At 39.5% G+C, this 21,859-nt stretch overlaps 2 long non-coding RNA genes across 4 annotated transcripts in view; one reads left to right on the top strand and one right to left on the bottom strand.

Annotated features, from left to right (window-relative positions):
• Positions 1-21,859, top strand: part of LOC132342129 (uncharacterized) — a 209,629-nt gene that overhangs the window by 34,466 nt on the left and 153,304 nt on the right. The window lies entirely within an intron of this gene.
• Positions 1-21,859, bottom strand: part of LOC132342464 (uncharacterized) — a 55,645-nt gene that overhangs the window by 13,871 nt on the left and 19,915 nt on the right. The gene's annotated exons all lie outside the window — the stretch shown is intronic.

Raw genomic sequence — 21,859 nt, forward strand, 5'->3', positions numbered from 1 at the left:
GGCGGGAGAGATGAGGAAGGGACTAGGAAAACAGACAGGTGCCAGTCCTGGAAGATATTAAACATAATACTAAAGGGTTTAGACTTTATCCTGAATATGCAAAAGGAGATCTTGACTTTTTTAAGCATTAAAGTTTACATATTAGGTAGTTTTCATTTGTACGAAGACTATTTAGGAAGTCAAGTGAGAGAGATGAGGACCTAAACTTAAAATGTTTGAGTGATAGTGATTCAGTCGTGTCTGACTCTTTGAGACCCCATAGACTATAGCCTGCCAGGCTCCTCTGTCCTTGGGATTCTCCAGGCAAGAATACTGGAATGCATTGCTATTTCCTTCTCCAGGTAACATGTTTAGAAGTCTGAATCATTAGGTCCTAAGGAACAGTTGGATGGAGGAAGGAATAGTCAAGGATGACTTACCTGTTTCTAATGTGGATGTCTAGATGAATAAGGGAAGAATGCACCATTGAAAGGGATGAATAATTTCCAGTGGGAAGTGTTTTGACTACATCCTTTGTGAGACTAGCATTAGAAGTGAATTTTTTGCCTGCAAAAGAATCGTTTGTGACCTTTTCTCTAAACTGGATTAATGAATGACACTACCTAAAATCCATTGTGTGTACTATATTATTACGATTTTTAAAAACTAAGCAAAACTATATGCAGGATAATAAACCCATCACCATGACACCTGAGCACTTAGTGAAGATATCTGAAGACTCTTTCTAGAGCCTGCATCCAGACGAATACGATTTGAAAAATTCTATTCAAATTCTTCTTTTCTATCAACATTAGTTTAACAGTGTTGTCTTTTTAACTCATTACTCCAGGAAAGATACAACAGCCAGGCTTATGCAAACATGGTGAAATAAAACTTACAAAACTTGCTCAAAGCAGTTAATTTTCCTGAAGTACCAACTAGACATTTCTATGATCTTAGGGTGATTGTTTCCAATGAAGAAAATCAGATCATCTGAAAGATTTTAGCTGTGTCTACTATGATTATATAGATTGGGCCATAAAATTTGTCCTATGGCTACTGATCTTGAATCCCATAACTTGAATCTGATAGACAGGTATATGCTATCTGCCTATCCATTCATGCTATTACCCTTTATTAGGGAGATAGAAGGTGTTATACAAATGATAAACTCCATATGGAATTGATTAGAAGTATAAATAAAAATGAAAAAGTAAAGTGGCTTTGAAAATTTTAGGTGGTAAAATTATAAAAATAACATTAATAATAGTGCTTACTCTTTTCCAGGCAGTATTCAATGCTGTGCCTCTATGATCTTATTTAATCCTCACTATGATCCCATGGGCTAAGCACTATAACATCAGCTTTACACACAAAGCAGCTGGATTTAGTGAGGTTAAGTAACTCATTTCAAAGAAGCAGTCAATAAGCAGAAGAACTGTGATTTAACTCAAGGGTCAGTGGAAACCCCAAGAATTTAAGAAGAATGGACTTGAACCCAAGTCTTTGTTCCAGATTTGCAGTGTTGAACTGTACCTAAGACTAATCTTAGGGCAATGATATCAGCCTCCAGTAAGCAGGGCAGATACAAAGACATCAAGAAGATGTTTGTTATTTAGAATTCTTTACGAGGTACACACACATACACACACACAGATAACAGATGGAGTTTTTTCCTAGGAGATCTGGCAACCCTAAATTCTGACCACTAGTTAGGCCTCAGCATGACAAATGCTGGTCCTAATGTACTAAAAGATAGGATGCTTAAGTGTGATGTTTTCAAAGACTTTGCTTACATAATCTCTAAAAGACCTTTGTAAAATGATCTAGAGCCATGTAGTTACCTCTCACACTCTTAAATTACCAGATAAAATTCTTCATTTAAATTTAAATAATTGCTGAGTATGAAATTTCCAGTGCCCTATAAATATTGGCGTGAAGTGCTCAGTTACTCTGCCATGTCCTACTCTTTGTGACACCATGGACTATAGCCTGCCAGGCTCCTCTGTCCATGGAATTTCTCAGGCAAGAATGCTGGATCAGGTTGCCATTTCCTTCTCCAGGGGATCTTTCCAACCCTGAGATCAAACCTGTGTCTCTTGTGGCTCCTGCACTGTCAGAATCCTCCTGGATTTTTTACCGCTGTGCAACCTAGGAAGCATTACTTATAATTAAACTGTGAATTCATTCTTCCAAGTATATTCAGTGAAATCTAAATACCATAGTGGTTTGATACTGTCACCCACATTGAAATAGATGATCATGTTCTATAATACATGAAAGTTTTGTAATTATCTTTGAATTAATACTTCCTTTCTCACTGTTTTATCCTCATATAACCTATTTTAGCTTTGAAGGTCTCTCATTGATTACCCAATCATTTGTTTTTGTAGCAAATAGATGTATATAAATGGAAATTTCACTATTTAAAAACTTTCCTATACTTACCATACAGTTTATTAGTACAGAATGGTTGAAACATGAATATACAACATGTGGGATGCAATGTAATTGGACAAAATTTTGAACATTTTTACTTTTTAAAAGGGCTTCCCAGGTGACTTTAGTGGTAAAGAACCCATCTGCCAATGCAAGAGACATAAGAGATGTGTGTTTGATCCCTGGCCTGGGAAGATCCCCTGAGAAGGAAATGGCAACCCACTTCAGTATTCTTACCTGGAGGATTTCATGGACAGGGAAACCTGGCAGGCTATAGTCCATAGAGTTGCAAATAGTCAGACATGACTGAAGAGACTTAGCATGCACTTAAAAAAAAAGTAAATGGGAGTTTTTTATCCAATTGTTTCAGATATTCTGTTCATAGACAGATTTCTCAGTACTAGAATGAGACAAAGTTCATCAATTTACTCTTATTTTTTTGTTTGTAAATGTATAAGCACTGGGAAATCTTGTTCACGTGGTTATGTAGAAATGTCATTCAATTAATAATCCTCCTTTTGTGTTAAATGCCAATGTTTATATCAGGACATTAAATAAACAGTTTATTATGCTCTCTTCAGCAGCATATATACTAAAATAAAGTATTTAGTGATCTATCAGCTGACAGATTGGTTAAGTCTTCCTCCAATTTTGAAAAACTCAAAAAGCTGAAAACCATCCAACTTGCAACAGATCCGTCATAAACAGAGTCATTTGCTTTCTCAATACCAGCATCACTATTTTCAAATGTCTCTTTGTTTGTCACCCAGTAGTCTTTTATACTCTGGAGCAATGAGCCAAAGAAACTTTTGGATGGATAATGGGTGGTTCTTTCTTTTGCAAAGTGGACAAAGTTATTATGAAGAGGTAGATGGGAAAGAAAAAAAACTATGCTTTTTTCATAAGCATTTTATGGAAGCTGAGAATAAATTAGTGCTTTGAAACCATGTACATCTGCATATGCTCAGAAAGTTTTCAGACACCATCAGAATCTAGGCCACACTTTGAATCCCACTACTTCAGTGCCCATGCTTGTATACAGGAAAATCATGGTATTTTGGGTCATATGGGTTGTCTTTATTCCTAAAGATAGCTGAGTACCTAATTAACGTCATTTGAAGTGTGTGTGCATAAGTTGCTTCAGTCATGTCCAACTCTTTGTGACCCTATGGACTGTGGCCCGCCAGACTCCTCTGTCCATGGGATTCTCCAGGCAAGAATACTGGAGTGGGTTGCCAAGCCCTCCTCCAGGGGATGGAACTTGCATCTCTTGCACCTCCTGTGTTGGCAGGCGGGTTCTCTACCACTGGCACCACCTGGGAAGCCCCAGTTTGAAGGGTACCAGTATGTTTTTCTGGATTCTAAAATTCCCCCAAAGCAGTGGTTACTGTTACCCCTCTGAACAAAAACCTCTCAAGTATGGAACTGAAACTGACTGGAAGAAGTAATGGATAGTGTTTACTGAGTATGTATTATGTGCCAGATATTTAAAATTTTTGCATAAACTAAATACTACTTACAACCCTATGAAGTAGATGCTATTAGCCCTGGTGTACAAATGAGAAAAATTAAGGCACAGAAAAGTTAAATAACTTGCCCCTGGTTTCACCATTAGTTGGTAGAGCTGGCCTCCAAACCAGGCAGTTTGTCTCTGAAAGCTACTAAGCTTAACCACTAGGCTAAAAAACTCTCAATATTATTCCTATCTTTACACACTAGATTTCTTGGGTTAATTTTCTAGACATACTTTGGGGCTTTGAGAATAAGGGGCAGAGGACAGACCTGGATTTGGGTGTTTGTTTTTTGGAGGGAACTATAGGTAATGCTACAAAATGCAAGTCTGAGTGCAGTCTTTCAGTAAGGGCTGTGGACAACTAAATGGATGACTGAAGGTATTGAGTCTTGGGAAGGGAAGACGGGGGTTCAGAACCAGGGAAAGCAGACTTCAGAGAGAAAAAAGAGATAATGACTTTGTCATAATGGTTCTCTGCCTAGCCCCACCGGGAATTTGTTAAGCTAAGAGAGTAATGGTCCATTTGGTCAGTGACAGATGTTGAATATCTTGTGCATCTAGCTGCATATGGGAAACCTACAGGAAAGCCTGTAATGCTAGTTACTTCATTCACTGGACACTTGCTTAGTGATTGCAGCCCCTGTGCATAGACAGTAGCATACTCAAGATGTCCAAAAAAAAAAAAAAAATCAGGATTATAAATGCCTTAGATCATAAAGTGTGATAATCACGGTAAATTCCTAAATCAGGAATGTTTCTGTCTTAATTTCACACTGTTCCATTCTACTTGCCAGTAGCAAGTTTAAAACAAGCCAGGAAGGACCTAGTTAGATTAGATCACCTCATACTTTGGGGTGAATACTGAAAAACACAAACCTTAGGGCATGCCTTGGAGGTCAGAAAGTCAGCATTTGTGAGAACGAGAGAAGAAACAATTCCCAAGGTCTTGGCAGGAAATGTTTCGGCCATCTGGAATCACAGTTCTGCTGTTGCTGCACTGTATTTAACCCTTTATTAAAGTGTGGCTATTGTTTAGATGGGAAAAAAGATAAGCAGACAAATTAGCAACTGACCAGGGAGACTTGTGGGTTAGCATTTGAGTTTGTACCTGGAAAGAAACGAGAGGTTTGACAAGCTGCCTTCAGGTTCCCTGCTCTTTGTTCCTGGAAACCTCTTTTTGAGGGCCAGAATATTATAACAAGATTTTCTGATAAAGAGCCATCAAAGTCAAAGAACCAGAATAGATGATTAAATGTTAAACCCACCTAGAAAGTACATCAAGTAAGAAGGAATTCTTGCCTTTAGTGGTAACTAAACTGAAATCCTTGAAAGTCTAGAAAACCCCAAGTTAACCTAATTATCCCTGGTCATTGTGTACCCTTCTGTAAAACTTGGCAGAGGATTTAGGACAACACTAAAGTGAGTCTTAATCCATATGTTCTAAATATGAGTCAACTGTGACAAAGCTGTCAAAACCCTAACTGTCTTATTCTGGGCACAGGACCAAAACAAGGAGAACGACAGCATTGTATACCATGAAACAGTCAAGCCATTTGTTAAATGTTCGGTTTCCCTCTGGAATTTACATTTTAAGAGGGATATTGATCAATTGGGGGCATCCCAGGTGGTACAGTGGTAAAGAATCTGCCTGCCAATGCAGGAGACACAGGTTTGATCCCTGGGTCTGGAAGATCCCCTGGAGGAGGAAATGGCAACCCACTCCAGTATTCTTGCCTGGAAAATTCCATGAATAGAGGAACCTGGTAGGCTATAGTCCATAGGGTCACAAAGAGTTGGACACAGCTGATCACACAAGCACGCACATTGATCAATTGGAGCATATATAAAGGAATAGAACGATAATGATAGGGTCTTGGAAACAATGCACAGAAGAAACAGCTAATGACTAATGAGAAAACTTGATCTGGAAAGAGAAAAAGGAAGAATGCATATGGTTTCATGTTTGAAGGAATGTCATGTGGGAAAGGGGACAGACTCATTTGTGTTGACCTATATAGCAGGCAGATAGGAAAGATTTAGAGGCGGATTTAAAGACATGTTTGGAAAGAATTATCTTATAATTCAAACTTTTCAATTGTGGATTGGGTTGTCTAGTGAAGTAATAGGCTGGAGATGATCAAGGATAAGCTGTCATGGATATTACAGAATATTGCAGGGGTCCCTGCACTGGGTGACTTACATAGCACTGGCTCTCGAAACCTGGAACCTCTGCCTTCAAACCATTTATTTCTGACACAGATTTTTTTAATGAAAATTGCACTTGGAAACTCACTGTGTTTTTCTCTTTTACCTTAAAGATAAGCCCACTGCATGAGCCAAGTAAATCTTCTTGCTTATTGGGTTACACTTACTTATTAGAGAATATGAATATGGTTTGCAAATTAGCCTTCTATGGAAGGTGGGGGAGATATTATCTAAATTTGAATCACCTGTCATACTACATTCCAGGGTCCAAAGACTTCACAGTGAGCAAAAGGAAGTGGTTGATACTTTTCTTCAAAAAGATTTTTTTTCTATTTGATGGTTGGAAACATTCCTGCTCTGTGAAAGGATAATAAACTTTTAATACCCCTTTGCACACCAATATTCTATATTAAAAATATGTCTAGACTTCCCCTGAAGAGAAAAAGTTAAAATTTTACATAACTTCCTTCTCCTTCTGCCTCTGTAACTCAGCTTGCCCCTTGCAAAGTCTAGATCACGTAGGTCAGGTAGTCTCAGAAAGTGGGGACTTGTAATACTAGGAAATGGAGTTTATCTCACTCACCTTGTCCCGCTCTTCGCAATTGCCCAGCCCCTGCAAACCTGCTTAATCATGCCTGTCCAGGCCAGGCATCCCCCTCTCCATCTTGACTGCTATTCCCATGCGTGAGAAACCCAGCCTATTAACAGCTAGTGCTGCCCACTACAGCCTGTCTATAAAAACTCTGTAATCCCTTTGTTCAGGACTCAGAGTTTGGAGTGTTAACTCCTTTGGGCCCGCCAGCGTAAAAAAAAGTTAGAGTTCTCTAACTCTCAGACTGTGGTGCTTGGTTTCTCAAGTACTGGTTTCTGTAACACCCCTAACTAATTCAGATTTTATAACATGATACTAGCTAATGATTCAGGTTTACTAGCACCTTATAAATGATTAGTTTTTTTAAGGAAAACTTTATATACTATTATTCTTCAAAATATTTTATGGCATATGCATTTATTCACTTTTATATATTCATAAAATGTTTATTATCCTATTACATCTAGAAATACAGGAATGAACAAGACAAAAAATTCCCCTGTTTTTTGGGAACTTAGATTCTAGATGAGAGGTAACAGAAGAAAAACGAAGTCCTTAAGAAACAACATGCAGAAAAGTGAATGGATAGATATATACATTGATACATGTGCTTAGCTAGTTTTAAATGCTACATAAAGAGTATAACAGCAGCAGTGTAAGGATTGCTAACTGAGTATGTGCTCATGTTTCCTGCAAAAGTTAATGTTTGACTTGCTGCTGCTGCTGCTAAGTCGCTTCAGTCATTTCCGACTCTGTGCGACCCCATAGACGGCAGCCCACCAGGCTCCCCCATCCCTGGGATTCTCAAGGCAAGAACACTGGAGTGGGTTGCCATTTCCTTCTCCAATGGATGAAAGTGAAAAGTGAAAGTGAAGTCACTCAGTCATGTCTGACTCTTAGCGACCCCATGGACTGGAGCCTACCAGGCTCCTCCATCCATGGGATTTTCCAGGCAAGATTACTGGAGTGGGGTGCCATTGCCTTCTCCATGTTTGACTTGAGACCTAAATAAACAGAGAAAGTGAAAGTCACTCAGTCATATCCAACTCTTTGTGACCCCATGGACTGTAGCCCACAAAGCTCCTCTGTCCATAGGATTCTCCAGGCAAGAATACTGGAGTGGGTAGTCGTTCTCATCTCCAGGGGATCTTCCCAACCCAGGGATCAAACCTGGGTCTCCTGCATTGCACGTGGATTCTTTACCATCTGAGCCACAAAAACCATGTGAAAATACGGAGAGGACCTTTCTAGGCAAGTGAGCAGCAAGTGCAAAGACACTGTGGTGAGAAGGAGACTGACTTGTTGAGGAAAAGCAAGACCACGGTGACCAGAGGATAGTGCCTTGAAAGGGAAGATAGTGGCAGAAGAAGCAAGAAGGTACAGGGGAGCCTGAAGACTTGCAGGCTTTTGAAATAAATTTAGGGTTTATTTCAAGCACATTTAAAGTTATTAAGAGAGTTTTAAGGAAGGAATTATGTAATACAATGAGATATTCTTTTTGAAAGAATCTTTTGGCTTCTGTGTAGCAAGTAGATGGGAAGAAGGTGAGAGCCAGAACAAGGTATATTAGGCCACCATGCAAACATGTAAAAATAAAAATAAGCTCCCCAAGTGAATGTTAGGCCAGTTGTTAACAAGAACTATCATAATATTGTCCTCATAGAATAAATAAATATTTATTGATGAGTTAAGTGTCTGGGACTGAAGCCAAGCTCCTTGTTCTTTCCATGAATTGTGCCTTTTTATTTGGCTCCCGGCTAATGAAATTACAAGCGCTATGTACATTCATATTTTGGAAGACTTAAGGCAGAGAGCTGCTGCCTTTGAGAGGACATATGTTCAAAATTGGAACACGTATATCTCCAACAGATAGCTGTTTAACTGAAGGAAAATCCATGGATACAGAGGAGATAGAAGAGGTTGGTGGAAAGCAAAGCAGAAAGACACTTAAGGGTCATGGTCCCTTTAGCCCCCTGATGCTAACAATGCTTATGTTGCTCTAATTATTTAGCCTCAAGGCAGCTTCTGTGTCCTGTCATAACATTGCCTCCAGGTTCTCTGTACCTCTTCTAAAGGCTCTATGCTGACTGGTTGGCTTTGAGCTTCACAGCAGTGAAGCACTTAATCCAGTGCTTCTTGCCAGAGCAATGGTTTTCAAGTTCTAGCATGTGTCAGCATCACCTGCAGGTTTGTTAAAACACAGACTACTGGACTCCACCCCTAGAATTTCTGGTTCGGCAGGTGGGTCCCAGGAACCAACATTTCTGTGCATTTCCAGGTAATACTGATGCTCGAGGTCTAGAAATCATGCTTTGAGAATCTCTAGCCTTTAGGCGTAGAGTGTAGGTGAGGAATGAGATAGAGAATGACAGTGATTAGAGAAAACCCCTGTTTACAACACCTGTGCAATAGATACATATAAGATAAAACCAAATTAACTTGAACCTCAAAGGTATCTTAATTGGGGAAAATGTCAAAAGGAGGAATTACAGCTGAGAGAATGGAATACAGCTGGAAGAACGGTTTTACTCTTTGCTTGAAGATGGTAGCGGAGCTGAGAGCTTAGGGTTCTCGAATAATTACATGGAATCAAACTGCCCGTGAACAGTATGAAAAGGCAAAATGATAGGATACTGAAAGAGGAACTCCCCAGGTCAGTAGGCGCCCAATATGCTACTGGAGATCAGTGGAGAAATAACTCCAGAAAGAATGAAGGGATGGAGCCAAAGCAAAAACAATACCCAGTTGACTCACTGGAAAAGACTCTGATGCTGGGACGGATTGGGGGCAGGAGGAGAAGGAGACGACAGAGGATGAGATGGCTGGATGGCATCACTGACTCGATGGACGTGAGTCTGGGTGAACTCCGGGAGTTGGTGATGGACAGGGCGGCCTGGCGTGCTGCGATTCATGGGGTCGCAAAGAGTTGGACATGACTGAGTGACTGAACTGAACTGAACTTGAGTTAGAAATGTTAGGATCATCTGTCTCTTTCCTCTAGCCCAGTATTCATTGGAACAGTTTTTTTTAAAGCCTTTTTATTTTGTACTGAGGTATAGCCAATTAACAATGTTATGATAGTTGCAGCGATAGTTTCAGGTAAAAAGCTAAGAGACTCAGCCTTATGTATACATTATCTATTCTTCCCCAAATTCCCCTCCCAACTAGGCTGCCATGTAACATTGAGCAGTGTTCCCTGTGCTATATAGTAGGTCTTTGTTGCTTATCAGTTTTATATAGCAGTGTGTATCTATCCATCCCAAACTCCCTAACTATCCCTTCCCCACACCCTTTCCTCTAGCAGCCATAAGTACCACATCTCTTTTTATCCATTCCTTTGAGGACATCTAGTTTGCTTTTGGAAAACACTGATGCTTGGATTCCATGCACAGAAATTCTGATTTAACAGGTTGAGGATGTAACCTGAGCATCAGAATATTAAAGTGCTTTCCAGGTCATTGTACAGCCGTGTTCCAGCTTCTGCCTCTTTCTGTTTGCAATCACTGGCTGTCTTTACTCTGGTCCAATTCTTCATTTCCCAATGCGGAACAAGGTTGGCTTAGTCCTACTATTATTATTCATCACTGTCAGCCTAAGAATAGGAAAAAACAGCCAGAAAGAGGAATTCAGGTGCAACTGGACCAGCTGGATCAGAAGTGGCTCTCAGTTAGTGGCTCTAGAAAGTAAGATATTTTTAGATATTGGAGGAGGGGTCATTTAAAAAAAAAAAAAACCTCTATACAATTAACTGTTTAAATTATCATTTTATAAAAAATGATAGCAGTTTATGCTGTATAACACAGGGAGCCGAGCCCGGTGCTCTGTGATGACCTAGAGGGGTTGGATGGGAAAGGGGGGAGGGAGGCTCAAGAGAGAAGGGATATATATATGTATTGTTGTTGCTGTTTAGTCATTAAGTTGTGTCCAACTCTGCCACCCTATAGACTGCAGCATGCCAGGCTTCCCTGTCCTTCACTATTTCCTAGAGTTTGTGAAAACTCATCTCCATTGAGTTGGTGATGCTATCTAATCATCTCATCCTCTGTCACCCTCTTCTCTCACCCTCAATCTTTCCCAGCATCAGGGTCTTTTCCAGTGAGTCAGCTCTTCACATCAGGTGGCCAAAGTTTGGGAACTTCAACTTTAGCATCAGTCCTTCCAATGAATATTCAGGACTGGTTTCCTTTCGGATTGACTGGTTTGATCTCCTTGTTGTCCAAGGGACTTTGATGGGTCTTCTCTAGCACCACAGTGTGAAAGCATCAGTTCTTAGGCACTCAGCCTTGTTTATGGTCCAACTCTCACATCCATACATGACTACTGGAAAAACCATAGCTTTGACTATACAGACCTTTGTTGGCAAAGTGATGTCTCTGCTTTTATACTTATGGCTGATTTCTGTTTAGTCGCTCAGTCGTGTCTAACTCTTTGTGACCCTGTCCATGGAATTTTTCAGGCAAGGATACTGGAGTAGGTTGCCATTTCCTCCTCCAGGGGGTCTTCCTGTCCCAGGGATTGAAACCATCTCTTCTGTGTCTCCTGCATTGCAGGAAGATTCTTTTCTTTACCCATTGAGCTATCACATTGTTCTATGGAAAAAACCATCACAACATTGTAAAGCAAGTACACTCCAATTAATAATTTTTTTTTAATGATAGGAGCTTAGAATTCTTTCAAAAGTAATTACTTAGTTCTTTGGCCCATTTTTTGATTGGGTCATTTATTTTTCTGGAATTGAGCTGCAGGAGTTGCTTATATATTTTTGAAATTAGTTGTTTGTCAGTTGCTTCATTTGCTATTATTTTCTCCCATTCTGAAGGCTGTCTTTTCACCTTGCTTATAGTTTCCTTTGTTGTGCAGAAGCTTTTAATTTTAATTAGGTCCCATTTGTTTATTTTTGCTTTTATTTCCACTATTCTGGGAGGTGGGTCATAGAGGATCCTGCTGTGATTTTTGCCGGAGAGTGTTTTGCCTATGTTCTCTAGGAGTTTTATAGTTTCTGGTCTTATGCTTAGATCTTTAATCCATTTTGAGTTTATTTTTGTGTATGGTGTTAGAAAGTGTTCTAGTTTCATTCTTTTACAAGTGGTTGACCAGTTTTCCCAGCACCACTTGTTAAAGAGATTGTCTTTTCTCCATTGTATATTCTTGCCTCCTTTGTCAAAGATAAGGTGTCCATAGGTGCGTGGATTTATCTCTGGGCTTTCTATTTTGTTCCATTGATCTGTATAGAGACATTTCTCCAACGAAGACATACAGATGGCTAACAAACACACGACAAGATGCTAACATCACTCATTATCAGAGAAATACAAATCAAACCCACAATGAGGTACCATTTCATGCCAGTCAGAATGGCTGCGATCCAAAAGTCAACAAGCAATAAATGCTGGAGGTGTAAAACCCTCTTACACTGTTGGTGGGAATGCAAACTAGTACAGCCACTATGGAGAACAGTGTGGAGATTCCTTAAAAAACTGGAAATAGAACTGCCTTATGACCCAGCAATCCCACTGCTGGGCATACACACTGAGGAAACCAGAATTGAAAGAGACACATGTACCCCAATGTTCATCACAGCACTGTTTATAATAGCCAGGACATGGAAGCAACCTAGATGTCCATCAGCAGATGAATGGATAAGAAAGCTGTGGTACGTATACACAATGGAATATTACTCAGCCATTAAAAAGAATACATTTGAATCAGTCCTAATGATGTGGATGAAACTGGAGCCTATTATACAGAGTGAAGTAAGCCAGAAATAAAAACACAAATACAGTATACTAACGCATATATATGGAATTTAGAAAGATGGTAACAATAACCCTGTATACGGAGACAGCAAAAGAGACACAGATGTATAGAACAGTCTTTTGGACTCTGTGGGAGAGGGAGAGGGTGGGATGACTTGGGAGAATGGCACTGAAACATGTATAATATCATATGTGAAAAGAATCGCCAGTCCAGGTTCGATGCAGGATACAGGATGCTTGGGGCTGGTGCACTGGGATGACCCAGAGGGATGGTACAGGGAGGGAGGTGGGAGGGGGGTTCAGGATGGGGAACACATGTATTCCCATGGTGGATTCATGCTCATGTATGGCAAAACCAATACAATATTGTAATTAGCCTCCAATTAAAATAAATTAAATAAAAAAATATAAAAGTAATTATTTTCTGGTCTTAACATAGGTCATTAAAAATTTTTTTTTCAGTTGCCTTTGAGGCCCTGTTTTCGGGTGTATTCTTAACTTATTATAATAGAAAGCATTTGGGTTTTTTTCCCCTGTGTCACCACTTTTGCTAGCAAACCGTTTGTAGCATTTATATCTTATTAGTCTATCCTTGTCAGATTTCAGGCAACCTGAGAGATGGAAGGAAGGGGATAACAGGGAATCATCAAGACCTGGAAGCCCTCATGGACTTAGGCTGTGGTTAGGGTGCTTGCTAGAAATACACCAGAGAATGGAGGGTGAGTCATCACTAAGCTAAAACATGTTAGCTAGATAGCCATCAGAAGGATTTCCTGTTTGCCTCTGTGGGATGCAAATGAGAAATTCATCTTTTTGACTGATTTTACCCATTTTTATTGCAAATGACTCCATAGATGGGAGGTCTCTTAGCCCTCTATCAGAAGGCTCTTGCCCTGTTCACCCAAATACAGAAAGAAAGATGGGCCTTAGGATCATCCTTGATTGAGTCACTCTTAATGGATGAGTTTGACACAAGAAACTTTCCCCTTGAGTAGAGAAAATTGCCAGGCCTCCCCCATGGGGAACCGGGACTGGGAAAGACTGCTTCGTGCCCTTCTGCTGGGTCCTGCAGTCCCCAGAGGTTAGCAGTGGGGGAGAGAAGAGCACAGTTAGTTGCAAAAAAGACAGAGTCAATGCCACATTCAGAGATGCAGCTTTCTGAGCCCCACAGAGTACTGTGTCATTAAGATTCAGATCACACAGATTTCTCTGTCCAACATGCCTCAGAAATACATCAGATTTATTGATCTATCCTGGAAAAATGAGATGATTTAGACTGCTATTGACTTTTCAAATGAGATTCATATGCCATAAAAATCAGTTTTAAAGTGTACAGATAGTTTTTAGTATTTTCATCAAGTTGTGCAAGTATCAGTGCTATAATTCCAAAATATTTTCATCACCCTCTAAAGAAACTCCCATTCTCTCTCCCCTACATTCCCAGGAAACCACTAATATACTTTCTCTCCCTGTGGATTTGCCTAGTGTGGAAATGTCATACACATAGAATTGTACAACCTGTAGCCTTTCGTAACTTTTGTAACTGGTTTCTTTGGCTTAGCTTGGGATGTTTTCAAGGATCGTCTGTATTGCAGCATGTATCAGTATTTCATTCCTTTTATGGCTAAGTAATAATCCATTGAAGGATATACCACATTTTATTTATTCACACATCATTTAATGAACATTTTGCTACCATTTTTTGGCCATTATGTGTAATGCTGCCATGAATATTTGTGTACACATTTTGTATGTTTTCCTTTCTCTTGGGCATACATTAGAAGTGTAATTGCAAGAGTATATGGTTACTGTATGTTTCATTTTTGAGGAACTCAGACTATTTTCCAAAGTGGCTGTACCCTTTCACATCCCACTAGCAATGTCTGAGAGCTCTAGTTTCTCCACATCCTTGCCAACCCTGGTCGCTACTGCGTGTTTTAGATTATAACCATCCTAGTATATGTGGAAGTGGCAGCCAAGTGTGGTTTTGATGGCATTTCATTAATGACAGATGATGTTGAACTTGTTTATATATCTTTAGAGAAATGTCCACTTAAATTCTTTGTCTGTTTTTAAATCGAGTTCTTTTTATTGTTGAGTTGTAAGTCTTCTTTATATATTCTGGGTGCAGGTATCTTGTAGTATCTGCAAATATGTTCTCTCATTCTGTGACTTGTACTCTCAATTTCTTGGTGGTATTATTTGCAGCACAAAGTGTTTCTTTTTTTTTTTTTCACTTTTGATGTAGTCCCTTTTTTCTTCCTCTCTTCCTTTGTCACTTGTGATCTTGATGTCATATCTAAGAATCTACTTTCTAACCCAAAGTCATGAAGATTTAATTCAATTTTTGGTCTAGGAGTTTTGTTTTCACTTTGACATGTGAGTATATGATCTGCTTTAAGTTAATTTTCGATGTATAATGTGAGTTAAAGATCACATTCATTCTTTTTGCTGAAAATCTATCTACTACAAATGTATTGATTTATACGTGGGTCCTTTGCATTTCTGTATAATTTTTAGGGTTAGCTTGTCAATTAATGCCTTTTTTTTTTTTTTTTTTGCATTTCTTTTCCATGGGGATGGTCTTGATCCCTGTCTCCTGTACAATGTCATGAACCTCAGTCCATAGTTCATCAGGCACTTTATCTATCAGATCTAGGCCCTTAAATCTATTTCTCACTTCCACTGTATAATCATAAGGGATTTGATTTAGGTCATACCTGAATGGTCTAGTGGTTTTCCCTACTTTCTTCAAGTGAAAAAGTTGGCTTAAAGCTCAACATTCAGAAAACAAAGATCATGGCATCCGGTCCCATCACTTCATGGGAAATAGATGGGGAAACAGTGGAAACAGTGGCAGACTTTATTTTTTGGGGCTCCAAAATCACTGCAGATGGTGACTGCAGCCATGAAATTAAAAAACGCTTACTCCTTGCAAGGAAAGTTATGACCAACCTAGGTAGCATATTCAAAAGCAGAGACATTACTTTGCCAACAAAGGTTCGTCTAGTCAAGGCTATGGTTTTTCCTGTGGTCATGTATGGATGTGAGAGTTGGACTGTGAAGAAGGCTGAGCGCCGAAGAATTGATGCTTTTGAACTGTAGTGTTGGAGAAGACTCTTGAGAGTCCCTTGGACTGCAAGGAGATCCAACCAGTCCATTCTGAAGGAGATCAGCCCTGGATTTCTTTGGAAGGAATGATGCTAAAGCTGAAACTCCAGTAGTTTGTCCACCTCATGTGAAGAGGTGGACTCATTGGAAAAGACTTTGATGCTGGGAGGGATTGGGGGCAGGAGGAGAAGTTGGTGATGGACAGGGAGGCCTGGCGTGCTGCAATTCATGGGGTCACAAAGAGTCGGACACGACTGAGTGACTGAACTGAACTGAACTGTCAATTAATGCAAAAAAGGAGCTGAAATTTTAATAATTCTTTGCTTTTTCTCTTTGCTACCATATCTCTCTGATGCTTTGAAAATGATTTTTTTGTAATGTATCCAACATTTCCTAATTTTCACCATGAGGCCTTTGTCTTGCCTTGATCTACTACATCCTTCTTAAAAGTAAAAGTTCTCAGCTTATTTTTGTGGCTATATTGGTATCTCTCACATACAATGATCTTGATATAGGAGTGTTTGCATTTAAAATATAAATATGCCCTATATTTGAGTCATGTGTCTTCATCTAGAATGTGAAAATATATGTCTCTTCTACATTTACTTCTTGTAGGGAAGCCTTTTTTACTGCTTTTTCCTGACAGATATAACCATGAATGACATTTCTTCTTCTCATTTACACATATGATTTAATCATTTTTCATTTTTGCTATTCTTTGGGTCATAAAATCCCTATCTTTCTGACTATCAGAAATAATCAGTTTTTTCTCAGTAGGAAAAAGAAGTTAGAGGAAATGAAGTTTTGAAAGGGGAGCAGTTGCTAGTTTCAGGTTCTGAATGTCATTCTCATTCTGAGAGTAAGATTTCTTAAGCCTTAGGTTTCCTTCTATTCTCCCCACAATGAAAGAACTGCAATTCAACAGCAATCTTTGCATGATGCTATTTAATGTGTACAGAGCTGTCCCTGAGTCCTTCCAACCATGTGATCACCCTCAAACATATTTTTCAAACATAATTTTCAAACATAGTTTTAAATAGGCTAAATTCTAGAAAACTACAGAAGGAACAATCTCACACTTATTTTCTACAGTTCTTTTATTCAAGCTTTCCTTTTGAATTCAAGTATTTTCCCCACAATTTTACTGATAAAATCAAATGTAGTTAATATGTTTAAATAGTAGGCTTGTTAAATTATCAAATTATTTTTAAACTTATTCATTTAATGGTTTGTTGACATGTACATGCTTTATTTCAACAAATGTTTATTGAGTTCTGGACCCCGAGATACTTGTGATTCAAAGATGAATAAAATTTAGATCATGCCTGTGAGGAGTTAAAAATTTAGTGGGAGTGGGGAGAAATAGACAAAAAACATACAATTTTAAAATAATTTAGTGAACTCAATGATAGTACAAGGTGTTGTGGATCACTGACGAAGGACAGGAGTTGTTGTTGTTCAGTCACTTAGTTGAGTCTGACTCTTTGCAACCCCACGGACTGCAGCAAGCTAGCTTTCTCTGTCCTTCACTATCTCCTGGAGTTTGCTCAAATTCATATCCATTGAGTCATCTCATCCTCTGCAGTCCCCTTTTCCTCCTACCTTCAATCTTTCCCAGCATCAGGGTCTTTTCCAATGCTCTGGCTCTTCACATCAGGTGGCCAAAGTATTGGAGCTTCAGCTTCAGCATCAGTCTTTTCAATGAATATTCAGAGTTGATTTCCTTTAAGATTGACTAGTTTGATCTCCTTGCAGTCCAAGGGATTCTCAAGAGTCTTTTCCAACACCACAGTTCAAAACCATCAATTCCTCAGTGCTCAGCCTTCTTTGACTACTAGAAAAATTATAGCTTTGACTATTAGGGCAATTTAAATAATTCAATGAAGTCAGTGATAGTACAAGGTGTTGTGGATCACTGAAGAAGGACAGGAGTACTAAGGTGAAAAGAGAACCATGAGGCATTAAGGCCTTGGAAGGAGAGGAAGGTAAAAGCAAGAAAGGACCAGAATATTCTTGGCGGTAAAACTTAAGGGGAAGTAGTTCTGTTATCCTTAGATGGATACCTAGTGAAAGCTCAGTCATTGTAAAAAGGAACATCATCCCTTATTTTTTCACCTACTTCACAAAATTGTCTTGGAACCATTCAGTAGTCAGGTTTCTCTTTTTCTCTGATCAGTTCATGGGGCTTCCTTGACAGCTCAGTTGGTAAAGAATCCTCCTGCAATGCAGGAGGCCCTGGTTCGATTCCTGGGTCAAGAAGATCCACTGGAGAAGGGATAGGCTACCCATTCCAGTATTCTTGGGCTTCCCTTGTGTCTCAGCTGGTAAAGAATCCGCCTGCAATGCTGGAGGTCTGGGTTCAATCCCTAGGTTGGAAAGATCCCCTGGAGAAGGGAAAGGCTATCCACTCCAGTATTCTGGTCTGGAGAATTCCATGGACTGTATAGTCCACAGGGTCACACAGAGTTGGACACAACTGAGTGACTTTTACTTTCCCAGTTCAGTTACAAATTCTCTGATGCAGAAGATTCCTTGTCTGGGCAATGCATAGCTTATAATTAACAACCAATTATTGTACTCAAAAAGAAGGAAGGAAGGATGTCACTGCACTTCACTGAAGACCTCTAATCTTACCTTCTCAGTGAGTTTTATTTCCTTTCTGCCACTAGAGGGAAATGTCAACATTTTTTTTTTTTTCTTCCTATCACCAGAGGAAATCTTCCTGAAGAAAAGGCCCTGCCCCCATACAGCTGGAGCCTATTTCTCCTGGAGAATTTTCAACATGAATCACTGTTCATACTTTATCCAGCTAGGTTCTTGGAACATAAACTAGCATCTTAATAATGGAAGAAATATCACCAAATAACATAGCTCCATTTTAACTGTTCTCGTTATTTTCTCTTTTCAGTCCTTAGAAACCAAATTCTATTGTAGCTGCACCCTCTGTGTGTGCACACTGACACTCACACATGTACATACACACACACTCCATGTTGCAGGCTTGCAAGGAGGTATTTTCTCACTTTGTGCTTTAATCTCTTCTCAAATAAGACTGAGAACTCTGAGGGAAAGAATGCACATTTTCTTCCCCAGATATTCTTACTTAAAATGAACACATTTAAAAATATGTTTAATATTTTATCATATTATATCATAATATGATAAAATAAAATATGAGGTCCCTTAATCATAAAATATGATGTCCCTCCTAAGTTTTAGGAGGGACATCAGGATGGCCAAGGGGTCTAAAGTGAAAGTGAAGTCAGTTGTGTCCAACTCTTTGCAACCCCATGGACTGTAGCCTACCAGGCTCCTCCATCCGTGGGATTTTCCAAGCAAGAATACTGGAGGGGGTTGCCACTGCCTTCTCCAGGAGATCTTCCCCACCCAGGGACTGAACCCAGGTCTCCAGCATTGAAGGCAGATGCTTTACCATCTGAGCCACCAGGGAAATACTTGTTGTTCAGTTGCTAAGTCATATCCAACTCTTTGCAACCTGATAGACTGCAGCACACCAGGCTTCCTTGTCCGTCACTATCTCCTGGAGTTTGCTCAAACTCATGTCCATTGAGTCTATGATGCCATCCAGCCATCTCAATAAATATAAATAAAGCAATGAAGAACTCCTACTTTGGTAGAAAACAGGAATTTAAATTTAAATTTTTTGGTAACCAAAAAAGAAGATCATATTTGTGGTATGTCAACATCACTAGGGGGTGTCCTCATGGCTCAGATTGTAAAGAATCTGTCTGCAATGTGGGAAGGTTCGATTCCTGGGTCTGGAAGATTCTCTGGAGAAGGGAATGGCAACCTACTCTAGTATTCTTACCTGGAGAATCCCATGGACAGAGGAAGATGGCCAGATACAGTCCATGGGGTCTCAAAGAGTTGGACACAACTGAGTGACTAACACTTTCAACATCACTAGAGACCTGAAGGAAGTGAAATGCCAGAAAGGTCAACGTGTTTACTTTTTCCCTACCATTAATGAAAATTTGCTATTTGCTAGACACTGGTCTAAGATTACATGCATTATTTTAATCTTAAATACCACCCTATGAAGTAAGTAATAATACCACCCCATTCAGGTCGGATGAAACACAGGCTGGAATCAAGATTGCTGGGAGAAATATCAATAACCTCAGATACACAGATGACACCTCCCTTATGGCAGAAAGCAAAGAGGAACTAAAGATCCTCTTGATGAAAGTGAAAGAGGAGAGTAAAAAGCTGGCTTAAAATTCAATTCAAAAAACTAAGATCATGGCATCCAGTCCCATCACTTCATGGCAAATAGATGGGGACATGATGGAAACTGTGACAGACTTTATTTTCTTGGGCTCCAAAATCACTACAGATGGTGACTGCAGCCATGAAATTAAAAGACGCTTTCTCCTTGGAAGAAAAGCTATGGCCAATCTAGAAAGCATATTAAAAAGCAGAGACATTACTTTGCCAACAAAGGTCCATCTAGTTAAAGCTATGGTTTTTCTAGTAGTCATGTATGGATGCGAGAATTGGACCATAAAGAAAGCTGAGCACTGAAGAATTGATGCTTTTGAACTGTGGTGTTGGACAAGACTCTGAGGGTCCCTTGGACAGCAAGGAGATCAAACCAGTCAATCCTAAAGGAAATCAGTCCTAAATATTCATTGGAAGGACTGATGCTGAAACTCCAATACTTTGGCCACCTGATGTGAAGAACTAACTCATTTGAAAAGACCCTGATGCTGGGAAAGATTGAAGGCAGAAGAAGGGGACAACAGAGGATGAGATGTTTAGATGGCATCACTGACTCCATGGACATGAGTTTGAGCAAGCTCTGGGAGTTGGTGATGGACAGGGAAGTCTGGCATGCTACAGTCCATGGGGTTGCAAAGAGTTGGACATGACTCAGTGACTAAACTGAACTGATGAATTGCGTATTATATGTCCCTTGGGACTGAGCTTAACTATATTAAGGTAACTTAGGTAAGTTTCCACAGCTAGTAATGTGAAGACCTGAGATCTGAACTCAATTTTCTTTTCTTTTTCTCTGATGTATTGCCTTCTATTTATAAACAAAGTTCTAGACCTAAATCAAAGGGATCTCTGACTGTACTGCCAAAGTGCTCCCAACAGAATCCCTTTCCCTTTACTCCAATGGGTAGAGATAGAATATGGGAAAATTAGGCCAGTATTTCCAGTGTTGGTCCATCCTATAACTTGTTAGACTCAGACTTTGCCTATGATATGGTCAAAACAATCAGTGACTTAAAGTTCCGGGCCTCAGTTTTCTAATCCATAGACTAGGCTTAATGATTCCCATAAACTGGACTGCTGTTAGGTGCAACCTAGAGAATTTATGTAAAACTCTAGGACAGTTCCTTACTCTACCGTCATGTGCCCCCAGATATACACTCCTTCAGACAAGCTGCAAAAGATGATCTCCAAGTCGTTTGTATAGAATTCTCATGGGACCCAATCAAAATTCAGATTTCTGAGTCAATTAAAGTAAAATACAGTATAGAGCTTCCTCAAAAAATTGAAAAATAGAACTACCATATAATCCAGCAATTCTACTCTTGGATATATAGCCTGAAGAAATAAAAACACCAGTTCGAATATGTACATCCACCCCAATGATCACAGCAGCTGTATTTATATTTGCTAAGAGGTGTGTGTTAGTTGCTTAGTTGTGTCCAACACTTTGCGACCCCATGGACTATAGCCTGCCAGGCTCCTCTGTCCTTGGGGATTCTCCAGGCAAGAATACTGGAGTGGCATGTCATTTCCTTCTCCAGGGGATCTTCCTGACCCAGGGATTGAACCAGGGTCTCCTGCATTGCAGGCAGATTCTTTACCATATGAGCTACAGGGAAGTCCTATAATTGCTAAGATATGGAAGCAAATAAAGTGCCCATCAACAGATAAATGGGTAAAGAAGACATGGTATGTGTGTGTGTGTGTATATATATATGTGTGTGTGTATGTATGTATATATTCAATAGAATATTATTCAGCCATAAAAATGAAATTTTGCCATTTGCAACAACATGGATGGACTCAGAAGGCATTATGCTAAGTGAAATATGTCAGACAGGGGAAGACAAATACTGTATGACATTACTTATATGTGGAATCTAAAAAATTAACAAACTAAATGAATAATAATAATTTAAAAAGAAGCAGACTCACAGGTATAGAGAATAAACTAGAAGTTACCAGTGGGGGGAGGGAAGGGGAAGGGACAGTATGGGAATAGGAGGGAAAAGGGTTATTAAA

Source organism: Bos taurus, chromosome 16 (assembly GCF_002263795.3).
Source record: "Bos taurus isolate L1 Dominette 01449 registration number 42190680 breed Hereford chromosome 16, ARS-UCD2.0, whole genome shotgun sequence".
Taxonomy (NCBI): domain Eukaryota; kingdom Metazoa; phylum Chordata; class Mammalia; order Artiodactyla; family Bovidae; genus Bos; species Bos taurus.